Source organism: Cryptomeria japonica, chromosome 1 (genome assembly GCF_030272615.1).
Source record: "Cryptomeria japonica chromosome 1, Sugi_1.0, whole genome shotgun sequence".
NCBI lineage: Eukaryota > Viridiplantae > Streptophyta > Pinopsida > Cupressales > Cupressaceae > Cryptomeria > Cryptomeria japonica.
In genome coordinates, this window is record NC_081405.1 from 86,010,594 (window position 1) to 86,023,634 (window position 13,041).

The window sequence follows — 13,041 nt, forward strand, 5'->3', positions numbered from 1 at the left end:
TTATCACCAAGGGATGAATCTACACCTGTTAATCCGACTAGGTACAAATCTATGATAGGAGGCCTACTGTAGTTAACACAAACAAGACCTGATATCATGAATGCAGTATGTATTGTTTCAAGATTTTAGAGTAATCCTAGAGAAAATAATGAATCGGGAGTAAAAAAGATTTTCCGATACTTACAAGGCACTACAAATCTTGGATTATGGTATCCTAGAGATGAAAACTTTGAATTATGTGCATACATAGATGCAAATTGGGTAGGAGATGTGGATGATAGAAAAAGCACCACTAGAGGAGCATTTTTTCTTGGTAGCAGATTAATTTCTTGGCTGAGTAAGAAACAAAGTTGTACATCTTTATCAACAGCTGAATCAGAATATGTTACAGTAGCAACTAACTGTACATAGTTATGGCTTAAGAAAATGTTGAAGGACATAAAGGTAAAATACAAGGAACCCATAACTATCTATTGTGACAACACTGCAGCAATTGATATATCTAAGAATCCGGTATTACATTCTAAAACTAAACATGTTTCTATCAAACTGAATTTTTTAAGGGTGAATGTTGAAGCAAAAGAAATAAAACTAGTTTATGTGAATATTAAAGAGCAGATTGCAGATATTTTCACTAAACCTCTTCTTAAGAAGACCTTTGAATATCTTAGAGACCAGCTTGGGGTCATACCCTGATGGGATGGTGCTTGGGATAGACCAGCCTAGTCTATGCTCTCGGATCCTTTCCTTGGATCTCCCAGTGTTCTCTACACACCCTAGGGTCTCTAGGAATTCCTTTGCTTGAGGAATCCCCTAACCTTACCTAATTCCACCCACCAATGAGTTGCAATGCTTCTCCTAAGGTCTCACCTACTCATGAGACTTAAAACCCCTTACTATGGCTAATAAGGGCTAGGCTTGTTCTACACATTCCAAGGTCTTAGAAAGGTTATATCAGATCTAATTCATGGTCTTTCCACCCATTCATGTGCCCCCAAGAGGTTTCAAGCCTTCAACCCCTTACCGATTTCACTATTTTGTGTTTTGCCTTCAAAATAGGGCTACAAGGATTAGGACCAATTAGGCCTCCTACCCGGATTTTTAGGGCTCCCTCTCACAAATGATGCACAAAATACCCAAAATCCAAAAATGGACTACCATTAATTTGGCAAGGGATCAAGGATTTCTTTGGTTTTGGGCCTCCAAGTGGTCATACAATGCCTAGGGTGAATTTTGGGGTTTTTAAGGGTTTTGTGAGGGTTTTTTTGGTCTGCCTGGGTCATAGTGAATGTTCTATGTTTTAGCCACCTTGTCTGGATTGGTGGAGGCTCCTACTTCATATAATTTGTGCTTCACACACTCCTCTACACCTCCTCCAAAGGGTTCACTCTCCTCTGACCAACCTTGCTCTTCAAGACCTCTGTAACAACAACCATTCCTAACCAAGCATTGTCTAGTCCCGCCTAGGAATGGGTCTTCAAATGGCTTCCCTACATTTTCAAGGACCCTTCTTTCATATAACTATGATACAAGGTCTCTAATCTCATTCCCCATGGTTTCATGCTGATTCCACAATGGGGAATGGAGTTATGAGTCCATTTGCACAAACCAGTCCAAAACTGGACAGTGAGAAGACAATTTTCAAAATATTTACAAACACACACAACCTGCAAATAAAAACCTAATCTAATTGCTCACAATGAAATTATTTACACCATAGAAGACAGTCCACATATTTTTACATGCAAATCAATCCATTAACTTGCACGGTAGCTTCATTCAAACTGACTGGTAACCAACAAACAGTCACAGTCAAGCTTTTCTTACTTGGGTTGTACAATGTCTGACATATAACCCATTAATTTAGGGTTTGGAAGTACTTCTACTACCATCTCCTTGGTCTATGTTCCATTATTAGGTTTTTCCATGCCAAACTAATAATTTTGGCCTCCTGGTGGAAAAGTTGCTTGACAACTTTTAAAAGTTGTCATGCAACTTTTGAGCAACTTTCCCAATGTTTCTTTTCTTGACTCCTAGACCCACATTTGGCCAACCTAAGGACACCATCACACTATGAATGACCCCTAAATACCTCAAATGCACACATACCCCCTATTTCCAAGAAATCCTCAAATTTTGACTCAAGACCCTAAGACCTCAACTAAGACCCTAACTAGGACTAGTGAGCACATGGCTCTTTATTTTATATACAATGGCTTGAAAAGAAGTATAAAACCAACAAAAAAAGAAAGAGGAAGAGCTTGAAAGGGTGCTCCTACACCATACTCCCCCTCTGCACACAACTAAGAAATAGAAGAAGAGATGAGAGTCGGGTCTATGCCAAGTGTCTTGAACCTACTCTCCTCAACCCAGGTAGCTTTAGACTTAGGCTGATCTACCCACTTCACCAAGTGTTCCATGTATATCTAGTGTCTCATGGACTTCCTTACTTTGGATTCCAAGATCTCCTCTGCTCTAGGCTTCTTCACCTGTGGTAAGACATTAACATCTAGGTCCTGCAGCACCTTAGCTTGGTTCTCCTTTTGCCCTGCTATCTCACCCTTGTACATGATCAGGTCTGAAGGTAGGTCAACCTTGTAAGCATTCTCCCCATACTTTGATAGAATTCTATAATTTCCTACCCTTTTCATCTATATTTTGGTAGGCTTACCACTTTACATCCTAGCTTTGCTCAAATGGACCATCACATAGTCACCCACCTTGAACTGAACCTCTCTCCTTTTCTCATCCATTTGAGCCTTTAGTTTTTGAGTGGATTCAAGGATGGATTTCTTGACTTTCTCTTGGACTTCCTTGATGGTTTGAGTGAAGTCCTCTGCTTTCCCACTCTTCATTTCCAAGGTACCAAGGTCTCTCAACTCACATACTCCTCTTGGATGTCTACCACAGACAACCTCAAAAGGGCTTCTACCAGTGGTCCTATTCACACTATCATTATATGCATACTCTGCTTATGGAATGACTAGATCCCATGTCTGCTCATACTCCTTAGTTAAATACCTCAGTAAATTGCCTAACACCCTATTGATGACTTCAATTTGACCATCTTCTTGTGGATGGTAAGCTAAGCTAAATGAGAGATTAGTTCCAAGTCTCCTCCATAATGTCTGCCAAAAATGACCCATGAACTTGCTATCCCTATCTGAAACAATTCTTAAAGGGAGTCCATGAATCCTAACAATCTCCTTAAAGAAAAGATGTGCAACATAGCTAGCATCTTGTGTAGTTTTACATGGAATGAAATGGCTCATCTTGGAAAATCTATCTACTATCACATAGATGTTGTCCATACCTATCTTTGTCTTGGGAATTCCTAATACAAAGTCCATGCTTAGGCATTCCCAAGGTCTATTAGGGACCGGCAATGGTTGATAGAGACCAGCATTGCTTGATCCTCCTTTTTCTCTTTGGCACACACCACATTGTTCTACATATCTTTCCACATCCCTTGGCAACTTTGGCCAATAGTAGTACCTCTGTACTAAATCCAAAGTTTTGTTGACTCCAAAGTGTCCACTTAAACTACCATTTTGTTTCTCTTGGATGAGGTTTTCCCTCATGGATCCTCTTGGTACACACAACTGATTACCCTTGAACAAGAGACCATTTTGGAGAGTGTAATTTGCATACCCACCATGGAAATGGTTCTCAAACTCCTTGCAAACCTTGTAAGTTGATGAGAAGTCTTCATCTCCTTCATAGAGGTCCTTGAAACCTTCTATTTCTATGCTCTGCAACTGTAGTTCTTGAACTGTCAGCAACTTCCTGCTTAATGCATCTGCCACCTTGTTAAGTTGCCCCTTCTTATGCTTGATGGTGAAGGTGAAGGATTGGAGGTATTCCATCTATTTCAAATGCCTATTGCTAAGCTTCTCTTGAGTGTTAATGTAACTCAATGCCTAGTTGTCTGTGAACACCACAAATTCCTTTGGAAGTAGGTAATGTCTCCATTTCTTTAGAGATTGCACTAATGCATACAACTCTAGGTCATAGGTTGAGTACTTCTTCTTTGCTTCATTAAGATTCTCATTGAAAAATGCCACAGGTCTTCCCTCTTGACTCAATACACCACCTACTACAATTCCACTTGCATCACACTCCAATGTGAATAGCTTATCAAAAGTAGGTAGGAAGGATAGGTTTTTTGGCTACTTCTTGCTTCAATAACTGAAATGCTTTGTCAGCCTGCTCAGTCCATTCAAAACTTAGTTTTAAGGCCTCCCTTAATGGTGTCAAGGACTGGTGCACATATGCCACTGAAATTTCTCACAAACTTCCTATAGAATTGAGCTAAACCATGGAAACTCCTAACTTCAGTCCCTGCTCTAGGTGTAGGCCAATTCAAGATTTCCTCCACTTTACTTGGATCCATCTTCAAGGTTCCTTTAGACACCACAAATCCTAAGTAAACCAACTCTTGCTTCAAGAAGTCACACTTCTCTAGGTTGATGGATAACTTCTCCTCATGCAACCTCTTTAGGACTAATCTCAAATGCTCAAGGTGCTCCTCTTTGGTTCTACTATAGATGAGTATGTCATCTAGGTACACCACCACAAATCTGCCTATGAAGTCTTTTAACACCTCATTCATCAACCTCATGAAGGTTCCTAGGGCATTGGTGAGTCCAAATGGCATCACAAGCCAGTCATACAATCCCTCTGTGGTCTTGAAAGCAGTCTTCCACTCATCACCCTCCTTGATTCTAATATGGTGATAACCACTTTTAAGGTCCAACGTGGTAAATACATAGCACCTCCTAGACAGTCCATCAAATCCTCTATTCTAGGAATAGGAAACCTATACCTTATGGTGATCCTATTGATTGCCCTTGAGTCAGTGCATAGTCTCCACTTACTTCCCTTCTTTGATGCTAGCACTACCAGGACTACACATGGGCTGATGCTCTTCTTAATCAATCCTTGTTCCAATAACTCCTACACTTGCCTTGCTACCTCCTTATTCTGATTAGGTGTGAGATTATATGCAGCTTTGTTAGGTAGGGATGCTCCGAGAACAAAGTCTATTTGATGGCTTATAGACCTTCTAGGTGGGAGTGTTGCAGGTGCTTCATCACTCACTATGTCTTTATACTCTTATAGCATTTGCTTCACCTCCATGGGTACTTCTGCCTACAACTTGTCTTCTTCCTCCTTTGGTTTCACAAAGATGACACACTTCACTATCTCCTCCTCATGTAGCAAACTTAAGAACTCTTTACTAGTAGCCAATAAGACACTAGGTGTTTTTGAAGTTCCCTCTTCATCCTCTGTCAAAGACTGGATCTTGAAGGTCTTGCTATCCTTCTTGAATGACATGGAGTTCTCCTCTCCATCATAGATCACCTTCCTATCAAATTGCTAGGGTCTTCCTAGCAGTAGATGACAAGCATCCATATGCAACACATCACAAAGGATTTTATCCTTGTATCCTCCAATAGAAAACTCTACCCAAGTCTATTCATTGACAAGCACACTTTGTCCTTTGTTCAACCAAGTCACCTTGTAAGGGCTAGTGTGGGGTATTCTTGTGAGTTTCAACTTCCTAACTACCTCTTCTGATATGATGTTTTCAGTTGAGCCTGAATCAACTATCACCTTGCACACTTTACCAAGAACTTTGCATCTCACCCTAAACAATGCTCTCCTATGTTTGGGTTCCTCCTTAACCGACTGTTTGATCAAAATTCTATTGAACATTAGATACTCTCCAATCTCTGATTCAATCTGGTCCATATCCGATGTCTTGCTGCTTGAAGAGTCTTCATGAGAACAGGCAACCCTCTTTCCACTGTTTGATGAGGTAGGCTTGTCAGGGCATCTATATGTCGAGTGTCCCAATTGTCCACAATTGTAACACTTCATAGTTGCAAAGTAGGAGTTACCTCTGCCAGTAACTCTATCCCTACTTAGACCACCTTGTGCACCTCTTCCTCTAGAATGGCCTCCCCTAAGACTGGTTTCACTGCCATGTTCAGTCAACTTGGCTTCTCCTTGGTTCCTCTTCTCATTTGACTTGCTCTGGTGACCACCTTGGTGGTTCATTTGGTCTCTACCTTTGCCTCTACCCCTATTATTGGAGTCTCCTTTCCTTTTCTTCCTCTCTTCCACCTTGACAGCAAGTTGATGACATTTTTGAATAGTAGTAGGAGTCCATAGGCTTATCTCCTCTTGAATGTTCCACTTTAGGCCACTTAGATACCTAGCCACCTTAATAGATTCATCTTCTTGGACTTTGGATCTAAGACAAAGTTTTTGAAATTCTTCAGTGGAGGAGGTCACATCAAGGTCTTTTTGCTTCAAACCTTGTCTCTTCTTATGAAGTTGGACTTCATAGTCCTCTGGTAAGTAGTTCTCTTTGATCTTGCTCACCATGGCCTTCCAATTGGCAATAGGTAGCTCCCCCATGCAAACTCTCTCTTCTTGCAGGTACTTCCAGCATGTCAAAGTTGCCCCCCTTAATCTGCATTTGGCAACCTTAACCTTTTGAGCCTCTGTCACTCCCTCACACTCAAAGTGGTTTTCCATGCCCTCAATCCATTCCATGACAATGTCAATGTCCATCCTTCCACTGAAAAAGTGGGAATCCTTCAAAAGCTTTGGTGTTCAAAGCCTTAATAGCCTTTACAAAAGGTTCTTCATTAAACAAGGGATCTGGTTTAGGTATAATGTCATCTATGTCAATGGTTCTCTTGCCTTTATCCTTGGTATCTTCACCCCAAGGTCCTTGTGTCCTCCGATCCACCACTTCCTACAGTTTATCCCTTATCTCACTCATAGCTTCTTCAAGGAGTCTATTCTTCTCCTTTTGCTCTTCTACCTCTCTAGACAGCTCTGCATTAGTACCATTTTTCTCTCCCCTACCGATTCACCAGTATATAGAGACATACACAGTCCAACAAATCTTTAACTCACTCTAATACCAATCTGATGGGATGGTGCTTGGGATAGACTAGCCTAGTCTATGCTCTTGGATCCTTTCCTTGGATCTCCTGGTGTTCTCTACACACCCTATGGTCTTTAGGACTTCCTTTTCTTGAGGAATCCCCTGACCTTGTCCAATTCCACTCACCAATGAGTTGCAATGCTTTCCTAAGGTCTCACCTACTCATGAGACTCAAAACCCCTTACTATGGTTAATAAGGGCTAGGCTTGTTCTACACATTCCAAGGTCTTAGAAAGGTTATATTAGGTCTAATTCATGGTCTTTCCACCCATTCATGTAACCCCAAGAGGTTCCAAGCCTTCAACCCCTTACCGATTTCACTATTTTGTGTTTTGCCTTCAAAATAGGGCTACAAGGATTAGGACCAATTAGGCCTCCTACCCGGATTTTTAGGGCTCCCTCTCACAAATGATGCACAAACTACCCAAACTCCCAAAATGGACTACCATTCATTTAGCAAGGGCTCAAAGATTTCTTTGGTTTTGGGCCTCCAAGTGGCCGTATAGTGCCTAGGGCAAATTTTGGGTTTTTAAGGGTTTTGTGAGGGTTTTTTTGGTCTGCCTGGGTCACAATGAATGTTCTATGTTTTAGCCACCTTGTCTAGATTAGTGGAGGCTCCTCCTTCACAATAGTGGTTCTTAACACACTCCTCTACACCTTCTCCAAAGGGTGCACTCTCCTCTGACCAACCTTGCTCTTGAAGACCTCTACAACAACAACCATTGCTAACCGGGCACTGTCCAATCTCGCCTAGGAATGGATCTTCAAATGGCTTCCCTACATTTTCAAGGGCCCTGCTTTCATAGAACTAAGATACAAGGTCTCTAATCTCATTCCCCATGGTTTCATGCTGATTCCACAATGGGGAATGGAGTTATGAGTCCATTTGCACAAACCAGTCCAAAACTGGATAGTGAGAAGATAGTTTTCAAAATATTTAAAAACACACACAACCTGCAAATAAAAACCTAATCTAATTGCTCACAATGAAATTATTTACACCATAGAAGACACTCCACATAGTTTTACACACAAATCAATCCATTAACTTGCTCGGTAGCTTCATTCAAACTGACTGGTAACCAACAAATAGTCACAGTCAAGCTTTTCTTACTTGGGTCGTACAATGTCTGACATCCAATCCATTAATTTAGGGTTTGGAAGTACCTATACTACCCTCTCCTTAGTATGTGTGACCTCATTAGGGCTGTCCACACCAAACTAAGAATTTTGGCCTCCTGGTGGAAAAGTTGCTTGACAACTTTTAAAAGTTGTCATGCAACTTTTGCAACTTTTGAGCAACTTTCCCAATGTTGCTTTTCTTGACTCCTAGACCCACATTGGGCCAAAATAAGGACACCACCATGCTATGAAGGACCCCTAAACACCTCAAATGCACACATACCCCCTATTTCCAAGAAATCCTCAAATTTCTACTCAAGACCCTAAGACCTCAACTAGGACCCTAACTAGGACTAGTGAGCACATGGCTCTTTATTTTATATACAATGGCTTGAAAAGAAGCATAACACCAACAAAAAAAGAAAGAGGAAGAGCTTGAAAGGGTGCTCTTGCACCATACCCCCACTGGTAGAGACTTAGATAGTTGATGTTTGTCATCAACTGACAGAATTAACAGAGAAATCTTTTATTCCGGCTTTGATGAGGAAGCTACTTCTCAAGGGGAGTAGTTGGTATACTAAATTGGTTGTGTAGATGTCTAAAAATCGTCAATGCTTATGGATTCATACTTTAACATCTGTGCATTGCCTTATTTTTAGGGTTCTTGCATCACATTAACATTTCTTCTATGTTGCACACTTGGTCTTTATCATTTGCGAGCATCGAGTCATTCTTCTACATTCCTCATTTTTCTCGCTTTCAAATTTGGTCTTGTTGATAACAATCTTCAGTCATGATTTTGGTCGATCTTATCTTGTTGCATCATTGTGCATTTCATTTGTCATATATTGGGCATTGTCGATCCTAATTGATGATAGAATTAGGGTTTTGTCCTCTTATCAATTTTGTCATCTTGCGATCGATTCGTCATCGGTCCTCATTCTTGTTAGTCTCGTCATTTTGTGATCGATTCATCATCGATCCTTGTCCTTGTCAAATCACATCATTGTTGTGATTGATTCGTCATTGATCCTTGTCCTTGTCAATCATGTCAATTTCGATCAATTAGTCATTGTTCCTTGTCAATTGGCGCCTATCAATTTGGTCTCTTTATCAATCTTGGTCAGTTCATCAACCAATCTCAATCGTTGGTCTCTTTATCAATCTTGGTCAATTCGTCAACCAATCTCAATCGTTTATCAGCATTGGTCCTTTGTCAAATCAAAATCATGATTGAATCGACATTAATTTCTTGTTGTCCTGACCTAATTTTCGTCCTTGCATTTCTAATTCATCTTCTAGGGTTTTATGATTTATTCATTTAATCTTGTTTGTCATTTTCCCTCTAGTTTAAATAATTTATTTATTTATCCTAAGTCTTCTTCTCACAATTAAATATTTATTTAATTGGCTAATTAATTCCCTCTCTTTTTGTGAATTAATTAATGAATGAAAAATTATTAATTAATTCACCTAATTTTCTAATTTCTTCTAATTTCTATTTCTATTTTCAAATTTTTGTCATAACATCTTGCATAGCAATTTGTCATAATTTGTCATAACACCTTGCATAGCAATTTGTCATACACTTGTCATAATTTTTCTATTCTTGTTTTGAATTTCCTTTCAAATCTCTTCATGCTAATCTTGTCTTTTCTCCAATTTGTCTATAAATTGGATGAATTTCTTCAATCAAAGGATCCATTAATCACATTTTTAGAGAATCAATCACGCTTCTAGTATCCTTATGATGTCGTCTCATCTTGCCAATCTTGCTTTCATACTATGCTTATGCACTTGTAGGTGAGATCCACAAACACACTAATTTGAAGGAGAAAGAAGGACAATGGAGAATTCTGGAAGAGATATTCGTGTTTGTAATGGTTTGCATTTGGTTTGAATGTCTTATTTTCAATATCTCTATTGAGTGTAATTAGGATTTCTTATCATTGCAATCTAGTTTTTGTGATTGAGCTAGTCTAATTTCTATTTGCTTTGATGAATTCCAAATTCCTATCTACATTTTTTGGTGAACCCGATGTGAACTAACCCCTTAACTATGTTTTTGAGTGCTTTTGAGCTGATTTGCAGGTAAAAAACCCAAGAAACAGGGCAATTCAGGGCTTTCTGGGCACTTCTGCGCCTGTGTAGGAGGGATTTGTGCATGTGTCAAAGGGATATGCGCCTGTGTCAAGGCATTCTGCACCTGTGTTGAGACATTTTGTGCCTGTGTAAGGCTAGAAACAGAGGTGAAACCAGTGTTTTTACTTGCAAATTACTTTGTTTTCATATCTTGGTTTTCTTTGGTACTGATTCTTTATGCAGCACCTTGGCATTACATGTGACGAAGACTAAGAATGAAACTACTAACAAATCTTATGCAGGACGCGGTCAAAGACTTCTATTAAAACATCTTGCATGTGATTTTTAAAGTAGTTGCACATTTAGTTTCCTAAAGGCTAATGAACACCATGCATGCTTTGTCTATTTTTAATTTGATTGCATGTTTTAACCCTTAGAACTGGGCCTGCCTCCCGATTTGCCTGGCACTTCGCATAGGCATTGGTGAGAGGGAACGACCCTAAGTGGTGATGGGCTAAAACCAAGCTCTTCCAAACCACTCTAAATAACTATGGATGAAACGAAAGTTGTAGACAATGGGTGCTAGAATGGTATTGTGACGATTTATTCACCGGATCAATACCCACCCGAACAGATGTCCTTACTAGAACTTTTTGTTTGTAGAGGCCAAAATCCTTCTATCTAATGGCTCAGGCATTGTGATACACGCATGCTGAAGACACCTCTCATGTACTCCTTAGTTAGAGATAGCAAGTTCTTGGGAAGTGATGCCCCTTGAACTCAAAGCTTGGTATGCTCGAGAAGTGAGTGCACTATAAGGGGGAGCCAGTGCTACCAAGCATCTAGCTATCCGGCTAAGTGTTGTATTTTATAGTTAGAGGATTCAACAGATATTGCCCTTGCCATCCATAGGATTTGTTGTAAATATGCTTGATTGTCTTGAGCCAAAGTCAAACAAACATTCTATTTTCTATGATTGTCAAAGGTTAAATTAAAAACAAGTTTTTAAAAAAGTGCTCATAATCAACTTGGATTTTCAAAATCAACAACATTCAACTCAAAACACAATCCGAACAAAGGTCCAAATTTTTCCAAGTATTCATCCAACATTTGAACATGGTCGTCAACACATTAAATGTCTTTGTTTCAAAATTCATGTCACTTTAGGCTAGGTTTTGCATAGTCCCACTTAGGTCCTAAGGCATATTGTCATCTCCTTTCATTTTAGTCCTTTTCATTGCAACCATCCTCATTTTGCACTTATGTCCAAGATCATTTTCCCTAAGTTTGCATTTCATTGTCATATCCAAGACAGGTTTCCATTTAGGTTGCATAAGTTGCATTTCACATATTCCAAGTCATTGGTCTTCGCATTTCCTTATCATTGCATTCTCATATCATATCCTTAGATCATTTCCATATCATATCTTAAGTCATTGTCATAATCATTGCTTTCTTGCATGTAGTCTCAAAAACTAGGTTTTGTCATACTTGAGTAATCCAAATCTTTGAATAAACCCTAAGTCATTATTAGGAAGTCTAGACCTTATCAAACTTTTGCCTTTTTGTCATCAATGTCATTTGGTCAAACCTAGCTTAGTATCCAAGCATATAGGGGAGACATTGTCATTTTGTCCTTTTGTCACTTGGTCCTTTTGTCCTTTGAGGTCTAGACATCATTTCAATTTCCTAAGGGTCTCATTTTTAGATTTGCATTCCAAAAAGTTTGTCAAAATCTTGAAAAACAACCAAAAACATAGGTTGCATTCTTGCCATAGATTGCATTTTTGTCTATTTAATTTGCATTTAGTTGCATATCATACATCATCCTTTAAAAATTCCATTTGCATAGTGACATGCCTATTGAAACAAGGTCAAAATCTAAGAAGATGGGCAAACCAACATATGAACCCATTGACGACATATCAAACTCATAGTTGCAACCTAGTCAATCATTACAAATTGAAGGTTCATCGAACACATCATTACCACCATCTGGAATGGTTCAACTTGGACCACCTCCATTATATGAGCCAGTGTTTGTACCCATGAAATCGGGATATGGGAGCGTTCCACCAACACCAAGAGGAAATGCACCTTTTGATTGGAATCAACCAAACCTGCAACATGAAATTCAAACATTACATGAGGAACAAACTCTTTCACAAGGATTTGGTTCAGATCAAGGCATTCAACAAGAAATAAATCCAAATATTTTACTAGATTCTTCATCAAATTTCGATGCTTCCGATGATGTTGATATGTTCCTTAAAGATCCTAAGTTGACAAAAAAGATGGATAAATTCTTGAACAAGGTCTTTGAGATGTTCCCACAAAAATATCTTGACATGATGAGTAATGTGACCTCCTCAAGTGAGAAAATAAATGTGCAAAAACAACAAGGCGGTGAGCTGTTAAGTTTCTCTCCACATCCAAATGAAGAAAATGTGCAACAAGAAACTCAACACACCTTGATGAGTAAACGTTCTTCAAAAATGTTAACAGTGACTATTCCACAAAAGTAACCATTTGAAACAATAAATAATCCGTTATTTAATACAACACCTTTTACACAAGATCAAATGAAGGCCACACAAATATTGACAGCTGTCCCTCAACAAGAAATGATTCCTCGAATAATTACAAGTGGATCAAAATCTAAGATGCAAGAAAGCTTTACGACTGGAATGCTTGATCTTACCAATGTCCAAAACAATTCCACAATGCAACAAAGTTCCTATGTCCCATTAAGTTCAATATATTTGCCAAATACTCAAGTACCTGTTATGCAAAATATTGTGACAGATCCTTTGATAATGGCAACACAAAGAGCTACAAATAGTGGTTTTCACCAACAAAAAATGTTACAACAA